This window comes from Temnothorax curvispinosus, unplaced genomic scaffold (assembly GCF_003070985.1).
Source record: "Temnothorax curvispinosus isolate PA1 unplaced genomic scaffold, ASM307098v1 QBEX01008409.1, whole genome shotgun sequence".
Taxonomy (NCBI): Eukaryota; Metazoa; Arthropoda; class Insecta; order Hymenoptera; family Formicidae; genus Temnothorax; species Temnothorax curvispinosus.
This window is the reverse complement of record NW_020218189.1, coordinates 140,470-157,156: the sequence shown is the minus strand read 5'-3', so window position 1 is coordinate 157,156 and position 16,687 is coordinate 140,470. Positions and strand designations below refer to the sequence as shown.

Here is a 16,687-nt window from a genome sequence, read left to right as displayed (position 1 = left end):
TCTCTCTCTCTCTCTCTCTTTCTTTCTCTCTCTTTCTCTCTCTCTCTCTCTCTCTCTCTCTCTCTCTCTCTCTCTTTTCCCTTTCTCTTTTTCATGCATCATCACTGAAACATCTTGTTAATCCGCGGCCAGGGATGTCACCGCCCTCCATAAACTCGTAAACTCGACGATGCTTGAGGTGCAGGTGTTCTCGCAAAGTATTCTTAAGAGCATTCAACTTTTCACAACGATATCGGCGACTCCAGGTGTAGGTTGCCACTCGACCTTTTCAACCGCTTTTCCTCTCTCTTTGTCTCTCTCTCTTTCTTTCTTTATCTGTTTTTCTTTTTTTCTCTTTGCTTTTCCCTCTCTCTTTTGCTGTGGATAATTCAACATGAAATGTAGTTGACCATCAAATATGAGTTGATTATCGAGCGCCATCCTGAGTGTGTGTGTGTGTGTGTGTGTGTGTGTGTGTGTTTGCTCTTTTTTTTATAATAACGTATAATACGATTGAAAGGTGGCGACAAAAATGGATTTTTATACTGATTTTGCAGTTCATGTGTCATTCAATAAGTTGAATCAACTCGTCAGGCTCTTCAAAAACATGTAACCGCGAAAACAAGCGTTGAAATTGTACGAAGATACACGGATGCGAATTATTACGATTTCGGATTGCTTTTGAACCGTTCAGAAATTGAAAAGCGGCATATCACAAATTAGATAACGCATCCAGAAGATATTGCGCAGATCGCGAGTAGTTATAGCACTGATCGCTCACCGCGCGGATGTCGAAAAGAAAGGGGAACATGAAACAATCGCCCGTGAACATCATATCGTGATGGATATGCGAGAAAAATTTATAGGTTCATAGTAGGTTTGAATAACTGGTATACATATATCTCTCCTTTATCCAATTTATTTATTACACCGCGGCGTGTCGAAATGCGATGAAGATTTATCGGCTTAGTGATCCGCTCAGATTACTGAACACTATCTCTTTTTTTTCCTATAATAATCCCTCGTCGATGATGATCTTTGTTGCGGAGAATAATAACCTTGCAAAAACTTTTTTAGCTTTTTCTGACTTGTATTCAAACGCATTATTTTTATCAACTTAATTAATCAGTTAGCGTGAAATATATCCGAGAAACGAATTATTTGGGGAAAAAAACGTATGTTATTAGAATGATTATTATTGAAATTCGTTATGGTGATATGAATATTTTATACGCAGAAATTAGAATAAGATATTGTTTTAATGATAATTTTTAAATGACATGGAATTATTGATGATGATTGATTTTTTATTGCGGCATATTGAATATATGAAAAACAATATCTATAATAATTTATAACAATATAATTTAGAACTTTCTGATTTGTTTTTTTTTTCTGAATTTATATCTGGACACTCGCGATGTCTTTAATTTCTTTAAGAAGAGGTCAAAGATGTCTGTAAATCGATATATTATTTTTTGCCTCTTTCGAGCACTTAATCCTTGGTTGTATCATGGGAAAAAGACTTAAGTTTTGAACAAACAATTGATCAAACAATCCTAAATGAAGGATACATCATTATGTCTGCTAGTCCTTTTCGATGCTTTCTATGTAACGAACGTATCTGTCATAATACATACTTGTGTCAGGCTTATCTGTCAAAGTATAGTCTTATCTGTCATAATTCAGAGTTGTGTTAGGTTTATCTGTCACTTGGTACACAATGGATTTATCAATTACGTCTAATTTTAATAGTGATATTTTTACCGATTATAATGATAATTACGACAGTAATTATAACGGTAGTTATAAATATTCGATGTTTTCTCTTTCTTTCCTAGTTTTATACGAATAATTGCAGAGATCTATATTCAATTTATTTCTCTCCAAGGTAGCGAATGCTTAGTTTATCTTCCCGGCAGACAAAGTGTATCAAAGAGTTGGATCTATCATCTTTTTTGTAATTCTTGAGATGTTCTGAAACAATGTACGATACCTGAAGAGGTGATATACACTGCGTGCACGATATCCAGTAATAATATTGCACGTAATAATGTTGCACAAAATCGCATTTGAAGTTACACGAATCGTACTAACACGAGTTAGTGGTAAATCTGATTAACTGAATTTTCCTCGTCACTCTCCGCAATAGATAGGTAGGTAGAATTAATCCTAGGCAGGGATATCGTGTCGCTAATCTAGAATTAGTTGTATAACCCCGATATCAACGTAACTTAGTTATAAAGGATCTCTCATGTTTGTCCACGGGTACGTGGGTCTGATAAAAATTGAATAATCTTCACTTACAAAGTTGCCAATTCACTGAATAAAAAATACTCTCGAAAGAAATAGCCTTAACTTTTGGGGAGAAAACTTAAATTCTATTGTGAGCCATGCATTATATATACATATAGTTCAATGGTATATTTATTTTCACTCGTAACTTGGGAAATAAAAGGGATTATTTTTTTATCAAAGTAAAATATTGAAGTGTTATAAAAATCTTACGTTCTATATATGAATCTTGTATCTATATTTTGGTAACATGACCTGCTTTCACGTTTTAATATTAGGATAGTAAATATTTCACGTCTTAAGTTGCGTGACTAAAAAAATATGTCTTAGATTGCGAAGAGATTAATTTTACATAGTTCGGATATTCGAGATGATATTCAATTTATGCTACTCACAAGCAATTTTTTAATAAAAATTTGAATATTTCCAGAGCTTTTAACAATAAGACAAGCGTGTAAACTGTAACATGATGTAACTATTTAACTATCTAACTATCTAACTATTTGAAACATATTTTTTTAAATTAACATAACTTACAATTCTTATTACTACAATCATCTGTTAAAAAAAAAAATTTTAAATTTAATAAAAAGGATATTCTTATACCTTTTTTGCCAGTAAAATGTAGAATCTTTTAAGTACGAAGTATGCGCGAAATAGTTTGCCACATGTTGTATACTTATAAGTGCTTGGAACTGCAAAATCGACAAATCGATAGCTTACCTACCTAATGCGCTAGATTACTTACCTTTAAATTATTTTCCACTAGGATTGCATCAAGGATTATATTATCGAGATATAGCAGCATGACAACAATACATATGTATAATGATTGATCTCTTAAAGACGATTTTATGTTATGAGTTTATATACACATATAGAGTGTCATATACAATTATCCCTAATTGTAGTTAAACTATACATTTTTTAATTAATTAAAAATGTATCGCTAGCAAAAATTATATGTCTCTCTTTGTCCAATATAACTTTTTACTGTTCTTTTCTCATATATCTCGAATTTAATATTTTTGGATTAAAGTTTTATTAAAACAAAGTTTACTTACAGAAGTAAACCTTTGAAGATTTTATTTTATGAGATAACTTTATGTAAATTTTGATACGTTGGATACAAATATGGAAGTCAATTTTTACCTAATCGCCTTATCCGGTATATTATCTGGTTCAGTGAAATTTAGGACACGGATGGATCTAGCTTATTTTCCTTTGTGTGCGGATAATCTGTTGGGAATATGCGGGAAACACAGAGCATACGTTCGTAACACGTTCTGTAGCACGCGGAGTTACATGAATAGAAAATATCGACGCTAGGGGCAAGTATAAGTCGACGATATATCGCAGTTTTCTCTGTATCTACCAAATCCTCGACGCGACTTTCCCGGTAGGAATATCGATAGACGCATTGACAAATTGCATCGATAAACTGTTGAAAGTCGATAAGATGTGTAAGAGGCATTTTATCACATTGCGTCTTTTCATCATATCGCGTGTTGCTCCATAATTTTGACTCATCTCTTTTAGAAATAAAAATTAATTAGTTTGGAACGAAAGCGTGTTCGCGTTTCTTCTTTCCTGTTTCTTGCTGTTTACCTCTATTTCTTTGCCGATGCACACAATAATGGCTTCTGCTTCTGTTTTTTTCGCCGCTATAAACGAGCGAGATGTGCCTGCATCTCTAATCTGATCGTGCACTTGGAAATTGATAAAAGCGGTCCATTCGACCGAAAGCAAGTTTGCGTTTACGCGCAAAATTCTCAGCTAGAACGGCAAACTATTAAGCGAGGTAGATAATGCAAATAAAAGATGGGTGAACTCAATTAAAATTTATACAGTCTCTTGAAGTTTGTGAGTGTTTACGAGGGATAAAAATGTAATAGTAGAAACAAATAATTGAAGATTGACGTTTATTAACAATCTCATATGGCATACAAGATTTATTTTTTACACCTTATCTTATATGTGTATATATATATATATATGTATATATATTTGTTTTGTGCGCCGCTTGCATGTTCACATGCATAAAAGAGGGATGATTTACAAAGAATGGATTCGGGTGTGGTCATTCGCCAACAAAACCACACCCTTATCTATGTTGTAGCAGGGTCGGATAAATAATTAAGCACGTGGTTAATATCGATCCGGAAAATTGAATTATTCGCATGGCCATGTAGTACGAACTTCCAAAACTTGTCTAATTTATTAAATTAAATGTTTATATTATTACACGGCACATGGTCCTATCTACCGGCGAGAGATTTGGAGATCGTCGTCAAAGACAATACACAGCTGCGCATTGATACTGGTCCCCTTCAAATCCGCCGTGAATTATAAATGAGAAGGGGGAATATGATATGAAGGGAAGAACGTTTTCTCTTCTTTCTTCTCTTCCGCAAGATGATACATATATCTAGATATTATTCTGCTTGTACCTGCACAATTGAAACAGCAGGTGCATGGATAATTATAATCTGTCTTGAAAATATCTATATGTTCTAAAAATCGAATAATGGAAACATTCCAATCATTTGTCAAGTATCCTAATTTTCTATGTTACATTAAATGATCTAAATAGGAGAAAGATAATAGATTATATGTGGTTGAGGTTAAAGAAATAAAATAATTAAACTAAATAAAATATTTCTTAGATCGTCAAATTATCTAGGCAATCTAAGATGATCTAATTTAAGATCGATTCCTTTATCTCCAATATTGATTTTACTATTTTTATATTTTTTAATCGTAATTTTTTCATTACTTAATCTAAATTATTCAAATCAAGTATAATGTTGCAAAATCGGTGCTTTGAGCGAAATTATTGACGTTCGAGTTATCAATTAAATCGAGTCAATTAATGTAGCATCTAAAATCTGAGATTGTAGAGCTTGCCTCGAGTCTTTATTACATATGACGATCATTTGGCTGAAATTTGTCTTGCCGTACGACAGATAGAATGACTATTCTTTCGTTGCTACCTTTGAGCTTGGTAGATTGGGGTACTGAAAGCGTGGTGAATGCGGAACGGCAAAGCAATGGAAGAGTACAGAGCAAAGTGTAAGAGACCGAACAGACCGCGTTCGAATGGATGCTGGCTCTTTCTCGTAGGCCGATATCGATCCGGTCTCGCGACCGACCGATGCTAAAGGGAAGCTAAGGTCGCGGTTACGACTGTCCGCAAACAAACGCAACCGCTCGTAAATCTCGTGTGGCTCGTAATTCTTACTCGTCCGGCAAAGATATTTCACGAGTGATTAGAAAATAAAGCGGAACTTCTTGCGGCGCTTCTGAGGACAGTTTGCTTGCTTTATTAGTGCCGAAGTGTTATTAAATCTTTATCGTAAAATTTAAAAAAGTATAATAGAATCGCTAGCTATATCTTTTCGAACAGATACTAAAGTTTAAATTAAGAAAAGCAATAGTTATTTCAACGTTGAGGCATTACTTAGTTACAGAGTTATTTATAACTTCGAAAATTACACGATTATGGCCAATTAAATTTCAAGGATGAAAATAAGTAACGGAACCTTGTTTTCTATAACACGTAGTTAAATTCATAACCAGATTTTACTTTAATATAATTTTAACATAAAACGTAATTATCAAGAAATATTGCAATATTGAAAGTTAAAAACTTGTGACGCACAATAGTTGCGCGTCGAGCTTTTATGAAAAATGAAGAATATACTGCATATTTACTGCACCACCTATAGCTGAAAAGGACACTCGATGGTTCTGACAATATCGTCGATCAAACGATTTTTATAATTTAAAATCGGGATATTTTTATGAAATTCAAAAAGTTTAGATAGGATTTTTTAGTATTATCTGCAATTTTTCTAATGAATGTCTACTCTATATTGAGAATTGCTCTCGAGTTTCTCGTATTTTCTGGAAATGAAAATGTCTGGAAAAACTTTTATCATATAGGAGCGCCAGTAGGTCCTCCGAGAGTTCATCATAAATTTTTTGACTGAGGTACCTTATAAAATTCTCGCGTACAATCCGGTTAGCGGAGGCGGACGTGTGGAAATTTTTTGCCCGTTAAAAGCTCTTAGTCGGGACGGTAAACTCGCGCTATGTTTTCGCGGCTGAAGCAACAAATGCTTAATGGATCTCTTATGGCATAATTTCTTTTGGCCACGTGATATGTCGATGGAAGAAACGGAGATTCGCAGCGGGGCAGGAAGGTGTACTTTATCACAATGAAACCGCGGCACGAACGGAAATGGATTCCGGCGATTACGAGGCTCCAGTTAGTGGTCACTACAATCACCTACTCACCCGATTCTGTCGTCTAATTATAGCTAGTTAGCCGCGGACGGATATTGTGTCATTTGTTCCAAATAAAAAATTCATGAAAATGTATATTAAATATAATCGCTCTCGAAATCTCTTCTTCTCTCCTTTATTTATTTATTCGTTACATCAATTTTATGTTATTTTACAGATATATTTTTGTTTATATTTTATTTTATTTTTAATTAATCGCGTAGGACGTGTGCACGTAAACCTATATCTATAAATAGATGCAGCGCTAATCTGACAGGCGACTTTAATCGAATGCGGTTTATTTAATACGCGAAGTTCTAAATGAATTATTTTTTCTATTAATATATTTTTCTAACACAATACAATTAAATGCATTATATTCTTTCTCTTTTAGCGCAAACACAAAAGAAATCAAAACTTTTTATTTTCATAAAAGAAGGCTTTATTGTCTCTCTTTTTTTTGTACTACAAACAGTAATTCAAACTTTTTGAAATATGAATTTTCCTCTTCGCGTTCAGGCTTCTCGATCAAAATCTGCGACAATAAGATCAGTATAAAAGGAAACCTTAACTGACGGGAGAAAAAAAGTTAGGGGCAAAGATAGAGTGTTCGGATCTACGAAACGTATCGGTCCATTGGCCACAGGAAACTCGCGTGTTTTTGTTCCAAGGCACAGTTTTCTTCCTGTTTCGTGCCCCTACTGCAGCACTCTTCTCAAACCATTCTCCGCGCCGAGTCCCCCCCGCGCCGTGCGCTCCCGGTTTGTTCCCGACAGCGTCAGCCAATCCTCTTCACGCCGGCCACTCCGTTCTCGTGCACACAAAAGGAACCCGCGTGGTCGATGCTGGAACTCGTCATATATAACATACGCGCGTGGATAGGATGGACGATGGGAACGACGAGGAATCAAACAAATGAACTGCGCGGTCAGTATATTGAGAAAGAGACCGCATGCTCGGAGATGACGTGCACGCAAACAAACATTTATTTATTTAACGTTCCAGTTAATGCTCAAGTTTAAGTTTAAGAGGATTGAGCGTGCGGATGATGATAATTATTCGAAAATTGCGTTTTTTTTGTCAGAAAATATTTTATTGCGTATATCCTATATAATTCCAAGACTTTAATTATGATGCATTGATTGAATAATATGATACTCGTGTGCTCAATACAATGAGAAGAAACAAGGACGAGTTTCAATGTCTAAGAACCTTTTTTTTTATCATCCATTACATCATCATTACACTACATTTTACGAGTTAACGATTAAAATGATATAAACGTCGAAACGACGTCAGTATTTGTTTCGTCCTAATTGTACTAATTAGTCTTAATTGTACTGATCCTAACAAACAGGCTTAAAAAATGCGACAGTGAAGCTGTACGGTAGAATATAAAATTACTTGTGCGAGAATAAAATTACCAAGTATCACGCGCCTCATTTTGTGCGATCATAAAGCGGCACTTTTCACGTAAACGTGATAGTACGCGGCGCGATAACGCGCGAAATAATTTCGTTTCTCAACTAACGGTCGTCACCGTCGTCACAAAGAGATAAAGCGGAAAGACAAACGAATGCGTCAAAGTGTCGGTGAAACGAGCGATGAAAACGATTGTACGTAACGCTTCGTTCGAGTATTAGGGGAGACACTGGAGACAGAGATATCGCGGAATATTCTACGTATGTACGTGCGGAAGAAACGTTACCGCGACGGGATCGCGGTAACCGTTATCGTTACCGTGAAAGCGCTCTACAGGAGGACACAGCTAATCCGGGAGAGATTCGGCTGACTGGACACATTATTCGTAATACGAACTTCTCCACGCGAGACTCGACAGTCGGCGCGGGTGCTATACGGAGATTTCGGAGGTCGAAGAACGCGGTGTCGGGCGAGAGAATGGGAAATTGGGAACAGATGTTGGCGAGTTCCAGCGACAGTGTAATTTCGTCATTTAACTGCTCTCCAGATCTCTATAATAATTTTCACGTACACTGTCATCCAGAGCTTTGGCCCAGGACTTTAATATAGTGATATAATATTCAGGACTGAAAATATAATTGACGTAATTTACGGTGCGAGATAAAATCGGTTGCGAATACGACAGTTTCGAGAGGTTGGCGAACGTTCGGTGAAGATGACAATATGACGATTAAAATACAAATAGGTATACGTTGTTCAGTTTACCTATATTTTTAACGCCTTGTTAGATATATTTTTCTTACAAAAGGGGAGAACGAGGGAAGTACTCGCGTCAGTTTTTTTTTAGTAGAAAGGTATAGAGACGTTTCTTTGATATCACCGTCAATAAACAGCAATAGATATCTACAATAAGTAATATCTATAGTAGGTGGCAGCAACAAGATATCGGAAACTACCTATAATGGGATGGGACTTAAATTTCCGGCATTTTCTCGAGAATTCGCCCTGGGACATGAAAACGAATCTAAAAATTCATTCGATTTATCTGAAGTTACGTTATGACGGTACTATACGTGACGCAGAGATGTATTTGTCGATAGCGAAGACTTATCTATATAAGAATCAATATTTCTTAATAAACATTCCTCCAAATTAATAGATAACAAAACAGGAAGAACAATGCAAATAACTGCATTTTTTTAAATGATTACTTATATGATATTTGTTATGACGAAATTATTATTCCAGAGAAATTACAAGTCTTTAAATAGTAAATGTGTCTACGTGGTAAAGACATTTATAAACGTTTAAAGAACAAGATATTTCAATTTTTTTAAAGCACTTTTTAGGTAGTTTTAGACATTTTTTAAAAAGAAGTATTGTTTTTAATTATATTTTTTACGCTTTTGCGATTAATTTTATTTATCTTTGTAAATTTTTTACGTAACGTTTTTCCATTGTGACGCAAAACAAATATTGAAAAATAAATACATGTTTTTGGCAGTTAAATCAATGCGTCAAACGCGAATATCAATTATATTTGAATTTGTGATTTGTTTTAAATATAACATGACTACTATTTTCCATTTGTCTTATATTTTATATCTCTCAAAATACTAAATAATTACCTCTCTCTCTAATTCTGCTCTGGATTTTCTGTATATATCTCCGATATCAAGGTAATATTACACGTTGCAGAATTGTATATTGCGGGTTTGAGCCGATCTTATAATACATCCTCTAAAAATAGTAACGGTGTAAACAGTAGTCTTTAAGCGAGCAAAATGGTTACGTTAGAAACGCCCACTACTAATGAAATTAAATTGCATCTGTGACGGAGGAAATGCGATGGAGAACTCGGTGGGGTAGGGCGAGATGGTAAAGAGAAGGGTGATAATGTGGTTGCAAAATCATCGGCGCAGTCGACGCGAGCGGCAAATTAATTTTCCTGAATTATGCATGGACAATTCTATTGCAATCTGGCGCACGAGTTTCGACATTTGCTGTATACCAACGGTATCACCATCTGCATGCGCGAATACGTCGATTACAGCGATAATTTTTGTTGAAGCGGGCGCGATTGATATTTATTAATGAAATGGGACCGAAATATCCGCGAGCTCAAGTAATTACGTTACCATTCGTTTTTGAACCGTAAAACATCGCTAAAAGAAAAGATGTAAAGTTTATGAACTGTTTTATTTTGAGTTGCGTCACACCTTCCTACACGTGCTCTTTCAGCGTCTCGATAATAATCGATGACGTAATTAACAGAAAGCGGAAGAAAGCTTTTTATTATTGGAACAACATATAATTAATAATTAATTAATTATGAATAATAATTTATTTTTAAGAGACGTAAAATATCGGAAAGTTTCTTCAAGTTATTAAAAGACGAATGAGAGATATTATTCATTTATAGTTCTTTAAATAATAAAATTAATTACGTACGCGCAGCAATGAGAAAAGTACGATAACAATCTGTATAAGAACAGCATACAAATATATGTTATGAACAAATATTTCAATGATGTTTGATGGAAAGCGAAAGCGAAGCAGGGAATTATAATGGAGTGAGACAGTATACCGATCGCCTTTCGCTGCTTATAACGCAAGCCTTCGAGAATTATATTTCCAGTGGCGTAATGTCATATCGAATTTTTTTTGTAGTACCAAGAAGTAGCGAGAAGCCTGGTTAATTTGGACAGAAATATCTTTCGCGAATTTCATTTGTCGCGTCTCGAGTCATTTTGTCTTCACTATTTCAGTACCAGATGACATTTTCGCCATCCTTCGACATTCGAACTCGAAGTGATTTACATTTATAATTTCCTAACTTACATGGAAATAATGGGAAAAAGTTTTGGACGCGAATAGAATGATTGATCTACATTTGATTACTTAAAGTGTAACGTGAATATTGTTATTGACCGATTACAAATTTTAACAAGATAATTATTCTTCTAAAGAAATATATGTTGTTTTATTAACTGTAAAAAACATAATGTTTTCGGAAATTATGCAGAGATAGGCACTTCCGACTTCAATAATTTTGAAATATGTTATCAAGGTCATCACATAGAGTAATATTGTGAAAATTTGCAGCCGACTCTCGTTGATTATATTAAAAAGGTATTAACAAATATAATTGAGAAATACAACAGTTTGTGTCAGTACTAAGGGAAGTAATTTGCTGATATGTGTGTATAAACAGTAACACATGTGGGTGGGGGAAGGACTATCGCCCCTTCCCCGCAAGCAGGGGTGGATGGGGGTGGGCCTACATTCATATCAGCAAATTACTTCCCTAAACACTGACACAAACTGTTATATTTCGTAAACTTTTTTTGTTAATAACTTTTTAACAAACAATGATCCATGCGCCGGCTAAAACCTTTTGAAGGTTACTCAGGGTGATGACCTTGATAACATATTTCAAAGTTATTGAAATCGAAAGTGCTTGGCTCTCCCTATCTTTGCGTAATTACCACTCTTTCTTTCAACACCTTCAATTCACATATGTGCGAGGTGTAGGAACTACTGTGTTTTATCTCCCATGTAAAAGGATCCCCCTTTTATCCTCATTTTGACGTCACTGTACGTTTTGTAGGGCGTGTCAGCCGAATTCTGTTGAATGAAGGGCCGACTGATGTAATCTTACGAATAGGTTGCCGACGTCCCGGCAAAATTTGAAGTTACGACATTGTTTCAACGCCAGTAAGGTGTAAAAGTCAGCGTCCGCCGCAAATTCTTTCACCCGCCCGCGTTATGTCTGTCCGTGCCCTTTTATCCCGGGACGTCCATTATGACGCAAGTTCAACGAATTATTCGGCGAGCAAATAGCCACCCATTCTCGTTCTCATACTTTCATTTCCGCCCCAGTCTTCTCTTCCATCTGTATTCCAAATTTAGCGCTAAATGCGGCTGTCCCATTCTCACCTCGCGGCGTTGACGTTAAACGCATTTATCATGTTACACAAATAAAACACAGAATCAAACGGGGGGGAGGGGATGGCATGCCAACGTGTGACGTTGAAGGGAGCAGTGAATGTGCAAGTTTCCTCTAATACGGTCATTTTCGACTTCGTGCAAACTGATGCCGTATTTTAATTACGACGACGCACGCTAATTTATTTGCGTTTATTTAAAATTATGGTATGTTATAATACCATAATGTGATAATGTAATAAAATTTTATATCTACTATATTTTTTGTACTTTAAAGACGACGTTTTTGTCTTGGCGCATAAGTAAATGGCTGCGTAATGGATTCTCTTTAATTTTCTTTTCTTTTACGGAACGTACTTTCGCACAGTTCTTCAAGTTGTCATCTTTTCTCTTCATCCCATTCGTTAATCTTAAAAAGAATTGAAGTGATTAAGCAGATTTAGATAAAGATGAAATAGATTTTAAATTCTTTTAATACGTAATTTAGTTCAACTATTTTATATCTTATTATTTTATTGTTAATCTAATATATACTAACTACTATCATACGATTTTGTTACTTATTTACCACAAAATTAATTAAAGTTCATAAAAGTTTTTATTTTGTAGATGTTTACAAACTAAACGGCTATTAATACTTTGATAATGACATAATACCCATTCTTTTCTATTTTCGTCGTTGCTGCGTGGTAATTTGTTTACTATTCAATTTCCTAAGAACCGATAATTAAAATTTCCATGTAGATCGTGATTATGTTCACACATCAGTATTGGCCTAAAAAGGAATCAATAAGTTTCTTTCATATTCAAACGTTATTGAAGGGGTTGATGCGACATTACAAATTACATCATGCCAACGCTTTTGTGGCTCGAGTACTTTACTGGTTAGTCCAAGGGCACTACCGCGATCAAAGGGCCGGTTTTGCACTCAATGGTTTTCGCCGCACATAAATCTTGCCGTTTGTTCACCCGACCGTAGAATCGCACAAGGAAGGTCAGAGGTTAAAGTAATCGCTGATTGTCGCTAGTCACACCGCGATATCCGTCTTTCTTTCCTTCAATTGCGACAATTGTAACCGAGAGATTTGAACAAATCGGATAGTTCTACGTAAGTCTATAGCATAAGCACGAAATTTCACAAATTAATTTTTTAATGTATAAAATAGCAAATATTGGGCATGAATTTTTGAATACATGAATTAACATGTGATCTAAATGTAACATTTCTCTAAAAATTGCTTCTTTATTATGTAAAACGGAAAATGAGGGTGGTTAAGGGACTTTGCAATTTTGGAATTTTGAAAGTAAACTAGCTTCTTATGTAATTCTCCTTTAACAAGGGTATAGCATTTTTAACTTTATGATTACTTTGAGAAAGTCAGTACTTTAATATTATCTTCTTAAATTATATTCTTTGGGAAGGAACGTGCAGCTTTAAATATTTCAGATATTTAAGTGAGCACATTAATATAAAATCCTTCAAGCCTTTGCTGTAATGCTCAAGAAATCTCCTCTGATTAATTAGAATTGATAAACATTAATTGTACAACTGAAATATTGGGTTGGCAAATAAGTTCGTTCGGTTTTTTGACTGGTTTTGAATGGAAAAAACTGAACGAACTTATTTGCCAACCCAATAAAATTCTGTTTTTTATTGTCTCTAAATCAGAGGTTTGAAGATGAACTATAGAACGAAACATAGTCTTTATAATTAGATATATTTTTCTGGGAAAAATTGAAAATTATACAGAACGTTATATTCTTACTAGAACAAAACGTCTTCTACGTAGGGTACAGATTAAGTTTCGTCCGTTATGACGTCGGAGAGATCAATTCATCGACCCGAATGGCTATGGCCTAATTCAAGATGTCTCGTACAGAAAAAAGAGAGATCAATCTTGTTCGAAAAATTATTTTTGGAAAACTAATCGGATATTATCGACTGTTGTTCTGAGTTGAAAATTAATTAAAAAAAATAAACTTTTGAGAAAAAACATATTTTACAATAGTTTATAACATATATATATGTGTGTGTATATCTATTAATCTTTCATTGTTTGTTAGCAACATGACTATTAATAAACGTACATATGTATATAATAAATGAAAAATGTATAAAAGAAAATGTATAGAGGAGATAAAAACAGATAAAAAATACAAAAAAACAGTTAATTTATTATCAAAGTATTTATAATCGTTTAGCTGAAAGTGGAAACTAAAAATTATTATAATTTTTAATAAAATGTAATGTAAATGGGTAACAAACTCTTATTTTGATTTATTTCAATTAAATTTATCTTTATGTAAAATATAATAAAATATAATATAATAAAGTATAATATAATAAAAATATAATAATTTTTAATAAAAATTAAGTACTATTCTTTTTATGTATTTGTGATATTAATAATATAACATGTGACAAAGTATTACTGCAGGTTATGTTGTTAATGGCTCCAGCTTTGACCTATTTTCAGACATCGTTGCTTATTGACCGAAAAAAGGCATTCTGGAGGCTTAAAGAACGATGGCTGTATAGAAGGGACTGGGCTGGTCGACTTGCCAATTCCTAATCACCAGAACTTTAGCGCGGAAGCCGTCCTTAAGATCGGATACGATTAAAGTAAACTGAAAGGGATTATTGTCTCATGAAAATCTAGTTAACGAAAGCTTTGTGATCCATACTAATTTAGCTTTTCGACTTCGACGAAATGGCAGATTCGATGCTTCTTCAACAAGATTGTTTTTTAACGACTTTGTTCTTTATTTCTAACCTGCTTTATATATCACCCAGGTCGGAAAATTACTTTTAACGATTACGTGCAAAACATGTACCTATCTCAGTTCAACGTCACATTTCCCCATATACCTGTGCGACTATTGCATTTATAATTTATTGTGGTAAACTGAAATGACTTTCGACGCTATTAGATTGTTGCATATAAAACGATGGATTTTGAAAGTTTGTCTTTTGTAGAGCGCTTTTGAGTTACGTCAAATGCATTGGAACGTAAATTGATGGAGAAAATCGATGAATGTTATAATGTCGAAGTAGGACGCTAGAAATAACTCGTAATATAATTCAGTACTTTGAAACAATTATATTGCATTACGTATGATAATATACGATAATTTTTTATTTTTATATACGATTTCGTCTGTCAAATTTCTCGATTTCAACGAAATGATATCAATAAAGCTAATGTTGGAAACAATACGGAATCTGCATCTGATACAGTTACAGATAAACATGTAGTCAATTTTGTTGTTATTCACATGAAATTGTTGTTAAAATCAATGTCTTATATGATATAATTTGTGCGTACCTGTGCAAAGAAAAGAGCTTTGTTGATCGAGTAAATGTTCGCGCCATTTTTCAATTCGGCACATTTTCTATGCTTCTTTTACAACTTTAGCGGGGGAGATAACGAGGATAACTTCGTAGGAAATTAGTGTCTCATTAACATCTCGGTAACTAAAGTAAGATGACTGGTCTTATCGCCACAAGGCCTACCTACTCACTTTACAAAGTGAACGTCAAAGAATTATCTGATTGTGATTCAGCACGCGGTTGTAATAGCCGTCCCTGATACTATTTTTCTTCTCGTAAATGAGAAGATAGCTCGTTCATTCTTTTTACTCTGACAGAATTATTTATTTGGCACAAACAAATTATTCGACTTTGCAAACAAGATTATCCTTGGGCATTAATCTTGAGATACCATCGCGATTAATCCAGCAGATCAGAAAATTTGATTCTGTAATTTTTCATTTTAATGAAAATCTTTTCGACGTTACATTATTAATTATTATATATCACGATGTCTGACGATGTATGAGTAATTCTAAACAAAAATATAAATTACGACTTAAAAAGAGATAAATAATAAATATTATGCAGGGATATATAAAATAGCGAGTGTTTTGCCATATGTACTTTTTATTTTAAGTATTTTACTCAAACATGTTATCTCGAAAATTTACCCTCTCGGGAAATACAGAGGAGCTATAGAAAGGTCTTGCGAGTTTATCTCGGAAATCCTATCAATATTTTTATTCATCGTACGCCAATAGAGTACACAATGCATCGTCGCTCTCTTGTTACCCGATTTGAATTGCTGTGTATCGCGCGAGAAACGGATCCCTCGTAAGGGTTTCTTCGGTCGCGATGTCACGAAAACATCAATATCGAATTTCACGTCTGTTTCAAACCGAACTCGAAATGTTCTCTCGAGAGTCTCGCGAATGCTTGGAGATCTTGGATATACGATCGGCGTTTTCCTCCTCACATACGCAGGTGTCTTAAGATTCTTTCGCGTCGTACGTATGTCATTTATCCTGTTTTTTTGTAATATTCCACGTGGAACGGTTCCGAGGTTAGGTTAGGGGTTAGCGTGTCTCTTATTGATATAATTTGAAAAAGAAAATCAAGAACCGAGATGTTCTTTACTGTATATCGCAATATTTCCAATTTTATTTTATTTTATTTTATTTTCTGTACGATAATGTTTAGACAAGGATTCTTCTTTTCCCGTTTTATTGACTATAGTAATGTAAATAAATAATGTTATTTTATTTAAAGAAAGAAGTGCGCCCGCACGTATCTTCCACAAAAGTTTTGCAAAAATTTGTCACATTTAATGTGAAGAGATATGTAAAGATCGCGCAGAGCGACGTATAAAATGTACAAATATGAAGATATAAATATATTAAAATGTAGATGTATAATATTCAGAAGATTAAAGGGGATGAATGT

The 16,687-nt window shown here is 34.4% G+C and overlaps 1 protein-coding gene and 1 long non-coding RNA gene across 3 annotated transcripts in view; one reads left to right on the top strand and one right to left on the bottom strand.

The window, feature by feature from the left end:
- The window catches only part of LOC112457906, a 26,004-nt gene extending 23,978 nt beyond the window's left edge, over window positions 1-2,026 (bottom strand). The window contains exon 1 of the long non-coding RNA XR_003041164.1: window positions 1,976-2,026. This is a non-coding gene — a long non-coding RNA (uncharacterized LOC112457906). The remainder of the gene's footprint in view (window positions 1-1,975) is intronic.
- Window positions 1-16,687, top strand: part of LOC112457903 (two pore potassium channel protein sup-9) — an 83,014-nt gene that overhangs the window by 19,760 nt on the left and 46,567 nt on the right. The gene's annotated exons all lie outside the window — the stretch shown is intronic.